This window comes from Garra rufa, chromosome 1 (genome assembly GCF_049309525.1).
Source record: "Garra rufa chromosome 1, GarRuf1.0, whole genome shotgun sequence".
In the NCBI taxonomy this organism is placed as follows: Eukaryota; Metazoa; Chordata; class Actinopteri; order Cypriniformes; family Cyprinidae; genus Garra; species Garra rufa.
The window spans coordinates 62,349,570-62,361,556 of record NC_133361.1 but is presented as its reverse complement, the minus strand read 5'-3'; the positions used below and the strand labels follow the sequence as shown (position 1 = coordinate 62,361,556).

Genomic DNA, 11,987 nt, shown 5'->3' with positions numbered 1-11,987 from the left:
AAAGGTAAATCGGTGAAACAACGTTGCGATTTCAACGGTGAATCAATGTTGTTACTTCCACAGTGAAACAATATCAACACTAGGGGTGTAACGGTCCTATTTGGTTTGGTACAGTGTCTTGGAGAGCTCGGTTCGGTTCCTTTTTTTTTCAGTACAAAAAAATAAGAATTTAAAAAATCTTTTTTGAAAAGCTGCCAATACACAACAGAATTCTTGCATAAAATAAATAAAAGCTACACATTTGGGTGATATTTTACATAATATTTTTTTAAGGCTCTGAAATGAAGCGGTTGCAATAAATGTTGTTATTATTATACAAATTAGAGTGTTTATGAATGGTTATGGCGATTCATGTTACATTTGCATATTGTATTTTATGAATGAAAGTAAAACTGGCGAGGTGAATCACAAGGTTATCACAGGATAGTTAAATATAGGCTGTGTGTGGGGGAAAAAAAGTGCACACAAAAATACCACAAAAATCTGTTAATGTGTTAACGGTCTAAACATATACATTTGGACTATATTTTTATTAGATACATACGTTTATATGTATTTAAATTTGAAAGTAAAATAAATTACGATATTTATTTATGTTAAATCATAATCTGCGTGACCCTGCCGTTAATTTGCTTTGATGACGTTCCAGGGCATTCCTGTCGATCGGAATGCACCGTTCTTTGCCTTAACTGTGCGTGTGTTACTGTGCGTCACTCAATAGCGTCCGTGCGGAAACTCGCCTAGGAACATTGTTCAGCTGCTGTTAATATCACGCTAATAATAAATTTACATTATTTAATTTAAAAAAATATATCGAAACGGTACGCAAGTGGACCGAACCGAACAGGCCGTACCGACACGGTTCAATACATCCCCGTGAACCGTTACACCCCTAATCAACACTGAAAAAATTAGCAAAATCTAAAGGTAATTCAACGTTGTTTCGACCATGGTACCTGACATTGTTTCAGCCATGGTACCTGACATTGTTTCAACAGTGAAACTCTACATATGTCTGCTAGGGAGGTGCCGTGTGCCAATGCATAGGAGGAGGCAACACTTCCAAGTAGAGTGAGTGAGTGACCTTGGGACTCGTACACTAAGGGAATGGCATCTACCACCCAATGGGCCAACCTCTGTTTGAAGACAGCATTCCCCTTCTGCTTCTGCTGTCCCCCAAAGCAGACAAAGTGTTACTCGGAGCATCTAAAGCACAGGCGGCAGTCCACGTAAACATGCATGGCTCGAATGGGACACAGCAATCCTAAGGTCGGGTCTACCTCCTCCGAGGGCAGAGCTTGCAGGTTCACCACATGATCCTAAAAAGGGAGTGGTGGGAACCTTTGGCACATATCAAGGCCATGTGAGAATCAGCCTGGCCAAATTCAAGGCATGTCTCGTTCGTTGACTGAGAATGCTTGCAGGTCCCCCACCTTCTTGATGGAAGTGAGTGCAGTCAGGAGCGAGGTCTTAAGCGACAGGTATTTCAGCTTGACTGAACCAAGTGGCTCAAAGGGAGCTCCACGTAGACCTAGGAGGATCACGGAAAGATCCCAAGAAGAGATAAGGTGCAACCTAGGAAGGTTTATCTTCCTCACACCTCTCAGGAACCTGATAATCAGGTGATGCTTCCCTGGAGATAAGCCATCCACTGCATCGTGATATGCAGCAATTGCTGCCACACACATTTTAACAGCCTCCATTCCAACTTTTCCTGCAGAAAGGAAAGCACCACTCCCACCAAGCATATCTACAGGTCCTCTCGGCAAGAGGAACACTAATCAACGAACAGACCCCACCTGGAGGGTGCTCTAGCCTGAGTGCTTGCAGCATCAGAGGGAACCTGTGCAGAGATTGGAACACTGCTAGCATCTCAGGATTCGGTCGTGAGGCCAGTGCTGAAGCGATGGAGCAGGCCGAGCAGTGTGACTGCGGAAACAAGTGCACTGCGCGCTCCATCAGGGTAACATCCACATACCACCTGGCTGCCCCACCATTGAGCTCAGACGTGAAGTCATGAACCTCTAGGAAGAAATGCACTGGGGCAGAGCGAGGTGGAATGTTGCTACATATCGGCCGCGTTAGAAATTTGCTCTTTTAGTGCTGGATTGCCCAGGGTTAATGCGTAGCATGCTCGTAAACTTGGGGAAAAACTTTGCTGAAGTTTGCAAAGACCAGCTTCTACGCAAAGGAGCAACTTCTTTCTTCTTTCTTCTTATCTTCTCTTTACGAGGCAATGACTCTGAAGCAGAAATCTTAGGGAGTAAATGCACACTGCCATTTTATATGCCCAGTGGCTAGGCATGCAAATTCCACTCACCAATGTTCATTAGCTCAGATGTGATAGGTCAAGTGCTATCCCAAATACATCACTTGATGTAACGTCAGAGTGAACGACTGAGAGGGAATCATGTAACGAGCATACAATTACTTTGTCTTAAGCTGATCAGCCAACTGTGGTAGTATTTGTTGATAGGTGTTCATATTTGTTCAAGCTTGACAACCTCATTGCCTTTATCCCTGGTGAAAAAAAACAGCATATGCTAGTGAGGTATGTTTCGATGCTGGGATGCTGGTTTTAGCTGGTTTGTGCTGGTCCTAAGCTAGTTTATGCTGGTCCTTCAGGTGCTGGTCCTGAGCAGGAGGAACTAATATATAGTATACAGGGATTTTCTAATATATAATTCTCATTACAGATATGAACAAAGATTAAATAGTAAGAAGGGTTGCTTTAGAGAGAGCACACAGTACATCTGAAAGTGCTGAGTCTGAAAATTTGACTAAATTACTGGGTAGGTACATTGTACTCAGTATACTCAAATAGTCATTTGTTAAAAGAAGAAATCATCAATCATAATATAAGAGCTGCACGATTATGAGAATAATTATTTATTTATTCCCTTGAAATTGAAATTGCAATTATTAGTTACGATTATCACAATTTACATTGATTGAGAATTTTTTATAATAATTAAAAAACTAGCTGAAAAACTTTAATTACATTATATTTTTAGAATAAAGTCAAAATTACAACTAAAAAGTCTGTGGTTTAACAGTTTAACAAAAAAAGACTGATTATGAAAATAAAACAAGGTTGGCAAAATTATATTGTTGCCGATTCTGAGGTAAATGTTATGTGACAACTGTTATTCCATATTCAAAAACTGTGTCATTGGCAATTTTTGATAATTTGGATTGATCGAATACATGTGATTTGTTTTTTTAAATTGTTCTGATTTTATTCAACATGTTTTCTAATATTCATTCATCTTGTGCTGGAACAAGTAGAAAACAGATTGTAAAGAAAAAAGAAAAAGAGAAGAAAAGAGGGAAAAATAATTGATTCAGCTTTCACATGAACTGAGGTGAATACTGTGATCTCGCGCCATATTAAAGAGCTGAAAACTCTTTGTTTGTATTTTGAGATAAAATTATGATTTGTGTTATATTAGGGGTTACAAAACACATTCATTGCAATTATTTGGTGGCTGGCTCGCTACAAGCGAAAAGACAAGAAGTGCTAAAGGCCACATTAACCTATAACGTTTGAGGGTGGGGGTATACAAATGTTTTTGAATATGGGCCCAGTAGGGTTGTGCTGATAGAATTGTGTATCAATTATCAAAAACAGGCTAGGAGACTAATTTAGCAATGCAGTGTGGAGAGCCGCTTCTGGGACGCTTCAGAAATTTGCAGTGTTGGTATGGTATAAAAGTGTTGTCAAGATCAGCCTCACTGGCCCTCTCGGAGCCATAAAGCATTGCAGATGTGTGCAGTGTAAAGAAGGGGTAAGAGATTTTTTCATCATACCTTGTAGACAGCTCCACTGAATATACTGCAAGTGTTTTTTAAAGTGTATAACTCGCACAAGACTATAGGCTAGTTAGTGATCATGTTACCGTTATTATCGATACTAACTTAAATTCTTAAAGGCACATTTACCACTTATTGAAAATAGCGGGTAGCAGAGAATGGACCTAAAAAAGAAAACTGGAACCGCTTCTGCAGAACTACCATCAGTGTGCTGTACACGTGCAACTATAGTCACATGCCAATTAACAAGACTAGCAATTAACAAGACAAAACAAATAAGAAATTGAGTAAATAGATAATTCAATAAATTAGCATGATAGTATCATGTATCAACGATCTTACATGCTGACAATTAGATGATATGAAAATTGAGCATATTGCCCAACACAGTGCTGACTTGCTACGCCACTGAGCTTAAATAAGTTTCTTAGCTTGGTTATTATTTATACATTCAAAGAGAAGGACCTCAGTGAGTGCGGCATTATGTTTAAAAAAATCACATTAATTGTAATGATACTTACACAAGGTCAAAGGTCACAGCAGGTCCATCATTGAGAACAGGGGGCTCAAACATGATGAATCCTGGAGATGATACTCTCTCCATGTCAACCTCTCTGAGAACAGGAGGCTCAAACATAGATATGTTACTCTTCATAGACACACAACTGAATTCTAGAGATGATGCTCTCTCTGTGTCAACTGTTCTGAGAACAAGGGGCTGAAACATGGATATTTTACTCTTTATAGACATACAGGTGTATCCTGGAGATGATGCTCTCTCTGTGTCAACTTTTCTGAGAACAGGGGGCTGAAACATGGATATTTTACTCTTTATAGACACACAGCTGAATCCTGGAGATGATGCTCTCTCTGTGTGAACTTTTCTGAGAACAGGGGGCTCAAACATGGATCTTTTACTCTTCATAGACACACAGCTGAATCCTGGAGATGATACTCTCTCTGTGTCAACCTCTCTGAAAACAGGTGGCTCAAACATAGATCTGTTACTCTTCATTGACACACAGCTGAATCCTGGAGATGATGCTCTCTCTGTGTCAACCTCTCTGAAAACAGGGGGCTCAAACATGGATCTGTTACTCTTCATTGACACAAAGCTGAATCCTGGAGATGATGCTCTCTCTGTGTCAACCTCTCTGAGAACAGGGGGCTCAAACATAGATTTGTTACTCTTCATAGAAACACAGCTGAATCCTGGAGATGATGCTCTCTCTGTGTCAACCTCTCCGAGAACAGGGGGCTCAAACATAGATCTGTTACTCTTCATAGACACACAGCTGAATCCTGGAGATGATGCTCTCTCCATGTCAACCTCTCTGAAAACAGGGGGCTCAAACATGGATCTGTTACTCTTCATTGACACAAAGCTGAATCCTGGAGATGATGCTCTCTCTGTGTCAACCTCTCCGAGAACAGGGGGCTCAAACATAGATCTGTTACTCTTCATAGACACACAGCTGAATCCTGGAGATGATGCTCTCTCCATGTCAACCTCTCTGAAAACAGGGGGCTCAAACATGGATCTGTTACTCTTCATTGACACAAAGCTGAATCCTGGAGATGATGCTCTCTCTGTGTCAACCTCTCTGAAAACAGGGGGCTCAAACATGGATCTGTTACTCTTCATTGACACACAGCTGAATCCTGGAGATGATGCTCTCTCTGTGTCAACCTCTCTGAGAACAGGGGGCTCAAACATAGATCTGTTACTCTTCATTGACACACAGCTGAATCCTGGAGATGATGCTCTCTCTGTGTCAACCTCTCTGAAAACAGGTGGCTCAAACATAGATCTGTTACTCTTCATTGACACACAGCTGAATCCTGGAGATGATGCTCTCTCTGTGTCAACCTCTCTGAGAACAGGGGGCTCAAACATAGATCTGTTACTCTTCATTGACACACAGCTGAATCCTGGAGATGATGCTCTCTCTGTGTCAACCTCTCTGAAAACAGGGGGCTCAAACATAGATCTGTTACTCTTCATAGACACACAGCTGAATCCTGGAGATGATGCTCTCTCTGTGTCAACCTCTCTGAGAACTGGGGGCTCAAACATAGATCTGTTACTCTTCAAAGACACACAGCTGAATCCTGGAGATGATGCTCTCTCTGTGTCAACCTCTCTGAAAACAGGTGGCTCAAACATAGATCTGTTACTCTTCATTGACACACAGCTGAATCCTGGAGATGATGCTCTCTCTGTGTCAACCTCTCTGAAAACAGGGGGCTCAAACATGGATCTGTTACTCTTCATTGACACACAGCTGAATCCTGGAGATGATGCTCTCTCTGTGTCAACCTCTCTGAAAACAGGGGGCTCAAACATGGATCTGTTACTCTTCATTGACACACAGCTGAATCCTGGAGATGATGCTCTCTCTGTGTCAACCTCTCTGAGAACAGGGGGCACAAACATGGATCTGTTACTCTTCATTGACACACAGCTGAATCCTGGAGATGATGCTCTCTCTGTGTCAACCTCTCTGAGAACAGGGGGCTCAAACATGGATCTGTTACTCTTCATTGACACACAGCTGAATCCTGGAGATGATGCTCTCTCTGTGTCAACCTCTCTGAGAACAGGGGGCTCAAACATGGATCTGTTACTCTTCATAGACAAACATCTGAAATCTGAAGATAATGTTCTCTCTGAGTCAACCTCTCTGAGAACAGGGGGCTCAAACATAGATCTGTTACACTTCATAGACAAACTGCTGAATTCTGGAGATAATGTGCTCTCCAAGTCAACCTCTCTGAGAACAGGGGGCTCAAACATAGATCTGTTACTCTTCATAGACAAACTGCTAAATTCTTGAGATAATGTGCTCTCCAAGTCAACCTCTCTGAGAACAGGGGGCTCAAACATAGATCTGTTACACTTCATAGACAAACTGCTGAATTCTGGAGATAATGTGCTCTCCAAGTCAACCTCTCTGAGAACAGGGGGCTCAACCATAGATCTGTTACTCTTCATAGACAAACTGCTGAATTCTGGAGATAATGTGCTCTCCAAGTCAACCTCTCTGAGATCAGGGGGCTCAAACATGGATCTGTTACTCTTCATAGACAAACAGCTGAATTCTGGAGATAATGTGCTCTCCAAGTCAACCTCTCTGAGAACAGGGGGCTCAAACATAGATCTGTTACTCTTCATAGACAAACTGCTGAATTCTGGAGATAATGTGCTCTCCAAGTCAACCTCTCTGAGAACAGGGGGCTCAAACATAGATCTGTTACTCTTCATAGACAAACTGCTGAATTCTGGAGATAATGTGCTCTCCAAGTCAACCTCTCTGAGATCAGGGGGCTCAAACATGGATCTATTACTCTTCATAGACAAACAGCTGAATTCTGGAGATAATGTGCTCTCCAAGTCAACCTCTCTGAGAACAGGGGGCTCAAACATGGATCTGTTACTCTTCATAGACAGCGATGAATCCCGGAGATGCTGCTCTCTGAGCGTCAACAGGTGCCCCTCGCTCTCTCTCCTCATACACACTCATTTTACAGGCTGTTCGTATTCTTCTCTTCTTCTTACATAACATTTCAGGCCTGCATGTGAAAACAGAGAAATGCACAAGTTCTGTAAGTTACTGTCATTCATTTATATTAATAGGTCTGGCAAATCATTCCTACTTAGTCAGGGAAATTTGATACTTTAGCTGCAAGATCATGAAATCACTGACATTTAATTTTAAATTAACCTTCTGTGATCAATTTCGTGAATGGCACATCTTTAATGATTCACACAATTTAATTAGGCAGCAGCTATTTGGACTAAGTGTAAATAGCAATAGAGTTTTTTTTACACTAAGTGCAAATTGAAATAGATGCCACTTACACTAAGTGTAAATAGCAAAGGATGCTATTTACACTAAGGGCAAATAGATATATATTCTATGTACCCTATTTTAAAATAGCAGGATTTCCTGCTTATAAAAAAGGAACATGAAATTGTGTTTTTTTGAGGAAAACATTTCAGGATTTCTCTCCATGTAATGGACTTCTATGGTGACCCCGAGTTTGAACTTCCAAAATGCTGCTTCAAATGGCTCTAAACGATCATAGCCGAGGAAAGATGGGTCTTATATAGCAAAACGATTGGTTATATTAAAAGAAAAAAATTACAATTTATTTACTTTTTAACCTCAAATGCTCATCTTGTCTAGCTCTGTGTGTACTCCGTGTAGAGATTAAAAAGTATATCAATTGTAAATGTTTTTAGAAAATAAAAAATAGTTTTGCTAGATTCTTCCTTGGCTGGGATCATTTAGAGCCCTTTGAAGCTGCATTTTGGAAGTTCAAACACAGGGGCACCAAGTCCATTATATGGAGACAAATCCTGAAATGTTTTCCTCAAAAAACATTATTTCTTTACGACTGAAGAAAGAAAAACACAAACATTTTTGATGACCAGGAGGTGAGCACATCAGTAAATTTTTGTTCTGAAAGTGAACTACTTCTTTAATTATTTTTTCAACAGAGATGTGAAACACTGTGGCTTTATTTCAAGAGGACTAATTTATATAGGTATATATAGTATTTTAGGCTGATAAAGACTGTAGTCTGCATTATAATTTCTTGTAATTTTTTTACTGTATTCTGAGTGTGTCAGATAAGACATGTGAAATGTGCAGATCAGTGGGTCCGCAGGACCAGGATTAAAAACCACTTGACTAAAAATGAGTCAAGTACAGAGATCCTTTGAGCTTGAGTGTGCTCAAAACTGATTGGCACATAAAGTAAGTTGTGGCGAATTTTAAGATATTACTGTTAAAATAGAAGAAGAAAATAAACTGATGCATCTTTCTCGCTGACAAAGCAGCTTTAAATTATTTAAAACTAGTGTTTTTCTTAATTTTACAATATTTTGGCCTATGTGACGTTTGTTGGGCTATATATTGTTTGTCACGTACACATTTAGTTTTACATTATTTTTTAAATATCCGATGTCCGACCCAGCAACTATAAAATATTTACGGAAGGTTGGTTTGCCCTAAGTAGGCCTATATAAAAACGTAGATTATAACGGCTATTTTCGCGAATGTCAAACGAATGTCTAAAACAAAAATTAAAGTAAACCGAATTGTCCGAATTTAAAAGTGTTTGATTAGGATTAAGGTGACTGACATAGAAATACAGTTGGAAGTACTACAGGACCAAAGATGCAAACTGTCCTAACCGTGCTGCTCTTCTCGTCGATGTCAGGAGAGTTACGAACATCTTTAACGTGTTTGAATTCGACTTACAGTCTGTTTAAACGCAAAAGGTCCTTACTGATATTACTGCTGTTAAAGGTTTTAACGAACTTACTGTAACATGTGATTATATTGTTGATTTCGACTTATTCGAAATGCTTCTGATGTGATCATGAGCAGTTTCGGTTTCACTTTATGAGAGAGGTGAGTTACGCAAAACCATACAGCAGGAAGCATCAAGTCGGACTGAACGTGATCACGTTGGAAGCTACGTGCTATGCTATCTACTTGCCGCAGCAGGCTTGAATAAATAAATAAAAACAATTACAACTAACAAATAATACAAATCACAGATTACTGTGCCACTTGAAAAAAAATTAAGAAAACCGTACTTATTCATGTCAAAGGCAAACATCTAAATAAACCACTTTTCTGACAGATAAATTGATTTTGAACAACGTGTGACACCTTATGTTTGTGATGTATTCATGTAATAAAATGTGAAATTAAACTGTGAAATAACATTTTTAAATTGAAAAAAAACAGTCTTTGTGTTTCAGATGATAAAAATAATCAGCTTATTAATAAATCCAGCAGACACATAGGTTTTTTAAAAAAAATAGTAAAGATGTATAACATGGAATTATTGAACAACACCTTTTAAATTAAAATAATAATAATAGGCCTAATAATTATGATGATGATAGTAATAATGATTTTAACAGTGGTAACTGTCACGTTGGAGTAAAAGGAGATCTGAGTCCAAATGCAGGAAAGTAGTTTTTAATGAGACAAATAACAAAATAAACAAACAAAAGGCCAACACGGCACAACTAGACATAAACTGAAATATAAAATAAACAAAACAGGGAACACTGTCAAGGCTAGGAATCAGGAACACAAAATAACATCAACAACAAACCACACAGAAGACAATGCAGCCAGAATGAGTAGTGGGAAATGAGAGTTCTTATAGAAAAGTCCAAATGGTGAACAGCTGTGAGTGAATCAGTGTTAATGACAAAACAGACGTGATGAATCAGAGTGCATTGCAGGACAGCGACCTCAGGTGGCTGAGGGAAAATCCACAGCCCCGATCATGACATTACCCCCTCCTCAAGGAACGGCTTCCAGACGTTCCACAAGGCCGAGAGAAAAAAAATTCTGGAGGGAGGAGGAATGGAGGAAGGCAAATCAGGGGGAGGGATGGCGGGCCAGGCCCATGCAGCGGAGTCACGTGAGCGGACCTCACCCCCAGAGAAACGCGAGCTGGCCTCGCCGCCAGCAGAACATCAGCGGACGCTGCCGCCTGAGGAACGTGAGCTGGCCTCGCTGCCAGAGGAACGTCAGCGGACGCCGCCAGAGGAACGTGAGCTTGCCTTGCCGCCAGAGGAACGTGAGCTGGCCTCGCCGCCAGAGAGAGCGGTCACCGCCGCGTCCGGAACAGAGAGAGCGGTCAACGTCGTGTCCAGAACAGAGAGAGCGGTCACCGCCGCGTCCGGATCAGAGAGAGCGGTCACCGCCGCGTCCGATTAGAGAGAGCGGTCACCGCCGTCAGGAGCAGAGAGAGCGGTCACCGCCGCGTCCGGAGCAGAGAGAGCAGTCACCGCCGCGTCCGGAGCAGAGAGAGCGGTCACCGCCGCGTCAGGAGCAGAGAGAGCGGTCACCGCCGCGTCCGGAGCAGAGAGAGCGGTCACCGCCGCATCAGGATCGGAGATAGCGGTCACTGCCGCGTCCGGAACAGAGAGCGCGGTCATCGCCGCGTCCGGAACAGAGAGAGCGGTCACTGCCGCGTCCGGAACAGAGAGCGCGGTCACCGCCGCGTCAGGATTGGAGATAGCGGTCACTGCCGCCTTCCCACGAAACTCTGTCTCCACCCCCACCGCAAAGAAGGGGTGTCTTCGCATCTCCTCGGCGACACGGGCATCCATCGCCAGGCAGGCGTAGATGTAATCGAAGCGTGCTGCCGACGCCGCCTCAAAGGACATCCCCTCTGTCTTGGGAGCAGAGGGGAATGTCGCCGCCCCGACCGCCGCCTGAAAAAAAAAATTCTTCCCCGCTGGACCCATTGTGGCTGGCTGCATTCTGTCACGTTGGAGTAAAAGGAGATCTGGGTCCAAATGCAGGAAAGTAGTTTTTAATGAGACAAATAACAAAATAAACAAACAAAAGGCCAACACGGCACAACTAGACATAAACTGAAATATAAAATAAACAAAACAGGGAACACTGTCAAGGCTAGGAATCAGGAACACAAAATAACATCAACAACAAACCACACAGAAGACAATGCACCCAGAATGAGTAGTGGGAAATGAGAGTTCTTATAGAAAAGTCCAAATGGTGAACAGCTGTGAGTGAATCAGTGTTAATGACAAAACAGACGTGATGAATCAGAGTGCAGTGCAGGACAGTGACCTCAGGTGGCTGAGGGAAAATCCACAGCCCCGATCATGACAGTAACAACATGATTTCTTGATATTGCTGTGTTTAGCCCTAATAGCACACATACATCTTGGAGACATCTATTTGACATCTGCAAGATGTCTATGTTAGGGAAGCAGACTGACAAACAGGTGAGTGAAACAACAGTTAAAGTTTATTTGTTTTTAGCGGACCAGATGAAGAAGATGGCGTGCAGGACCGGGTAAGTTTAACTGTCCAGATAGTAGATGATGGTGAGGATGGCGATGAATGGATAACGTGTTTTTTTTCTTCCCTTTTGCAGGAACGATCGTCAGAGGATGTCGAAGAGGCAGACTGGGTGCTGGCTTATGGCACACACACTAGTGATGTGACGTTTGACACAGAAGCTTCGAAGCTTGTATAAAAAAAAAACGAAACATCTCACAGTGAAGCACTGTACTGGAGCTAGATTCGTTTTGCCATAACCACGTGACCTGTGACGTCCAAAGCTTCGTTTTCGCACACAACCACATGACTGCTTCATATTCT

At 41.7% G+C, this 11,987-nt stretch overlaps 1 pseudogene; it reads right to left on the bottom strand.

Annotated features, from left to right (window-relative positions):
- LOC141318211 (uncharacterized) overlaps positions 1 to 7,362 on the bottom strand; it is an 81,446-nt pseudogene extending 74,084 nt beyond the window's left edge.
- Positions 7,363 to 11,987: the final 4,625 nt, after the last annotated feature.